This window comes from Tupaia chinensis, unplaced genomic scaffold (assembly GCF_000334495.1).
Source record: "Tupaia chinensis unplaced genomic scaffold, TupChi_1.0 Scaffold000355_1, whole genome shotgun sequence".
Lineage (NCBI taxonomy): Eukaryota > Metazoa > Chordata > Mammalia > Scandentia > Tupaiidae > Tupaia > Tupaia belangeri.
In genome coordinates, this window is record NW_006159850.1 from 3258891 (window position 1) to 3260667 (window position 1777).

Genomic DNA, 1777 nt, shown 5'->3' on the forward strand with positions numbered 1-1777 from the left:
GCGCTGGCGTGGCCCCCGCCTGCCGGCTGCGGCTACACTGCCCTTCCCCCCGGCAGATGCACTGGGGCACAGAGAAGGCTGTGCCCATGGTCACCAGCTACAAGTGGCCAACTGGGAGGGTGGGGTCGGCGGCCATGCTCCTGAGCGCCATCTCAGCGACAGGGCGGGGAGGGAGGCAGGGTGCAAAGGGGGTGGGAGTCAGGGCACAGGGCAGAGCGGGGCAGTGGCCAGAGCAGGCCGAAAGACCAGGAGCAGATGACGGGGGCTGCTCCTGAGAAAGCAGGCGGGGTGAGGGCAGAGGGCTGTTTAGGGCTCCCAGAGAGCCCTGGGGTGACCCCAAATGCTGCAGACTGAGGGCTGGGGGAGTGGGGGCGGGGAGCAAGAGGGCTACAGCTGTCCTCCGCCACTCACCGAGGCCCTGGCCAGGGACCCGCACAACCTGCCCCCAACTTGGCGGGTGGGACAGGCTGGCTGGATCGGGGTCCCCTGAGCTCGACCCTCCAGCAGGTCTGCAATTAAACCAGCCTTCGGCCCCCACCAGCCTCGCCAGCCCCGCCCCAGTCCCGAGTGATGGGAGCGCTTTGATATCAGAGTGGACGCTAATGCGTGCGGGTGTGAGGGACCCTTAATTTATTACGTGCCTGTAATTGATGTTTATATAAAGTAGCTCTTACAGCTACTCAAAGTAGGAGATGAAAAGCAATCAATCAGCCATTTGCCTCAAAAGAGAGAGAAGAAAACACCACACATATCAAAAGCAGCCCTGAACGCCATCCCAGGGAGGGCCGGAAGAGCACTTTGAAGCTCGGGGTCCGACTGCGTGAGCAAACGCGGCTCCAGGCCAGGGCGCAAGAGCAGGGTCACTGCCCGTGGCCCACAGAAGGCACATCGAGGCTGGGGTCCCTCCTGGATTGCCCAGGGCCCAGTACCAGCCGCTGGCCTGGTCACCTGTCCCTGCTTCCTCTGTGGCCGCCCATTTCTCTAGACACAACCCCAGGACTCCAGGCTGTCGAGGGGCCTCTGCTGAGCCCCGGGTGCCACTAGGGCTGCCTCTACCTCGCGGCGGAGGGCTGGCGATGCGTGTGGTGACTCGCAGAATGGTGGTCCCTACCCTCTCCCCCAATCTACCCCCCACACCTATGCAGCAGGCCCACCCTCCCCAGACCAGCAGAGCTGGGCTGCAGAGCAGCCGAAGCAGGAAACTGTCACCTGTTAGACCCTGTTCAAGGGCCCTGGGGCGGCCGAAACAGACCGCACAAACTGGATGGCTTAAAACCACAGAAGGGATTCTCCATATAGGCTGGAAATCCGTATCCCTGGGCAGAGGTCAAGCTGTCAGCGGGGCTGCACACCCTTCAGGGGCCCTCGGATGGCTCCTTCCTGCCTCCTCCAGCTCCCACGGCTCAGTCTCCGCCTTCTTTGTGCCTCGCACCCCTTTGCCGCTCTCTCCCAGGACCCTGTGGCAGCACTCGGGGGCCGCCTGCATAATCCGGGGTGACGTACCTCACGAGCCATCACCCAGCTGCACCTCCCAAACCCTCTTCCAAATATGGCCACGAGTGCCCTCTCGGGGCATTTTTTAGCCTACCACGTGTATGGGGGAAAGCCGACCAGGTTCTTGCTGCCCTGTCCCCACTTGCTGGCCACAGCAAGCCACCACTCACATTGCAGCTGTCCTTTCTACCTGCCTACTGTCCACAGGGCCAGGTGCCACTCTGGGCCAGGACGCAACAGAGAACAGCCATCGCTGTCTCCACGGCACCTCTGCACAGTGCCA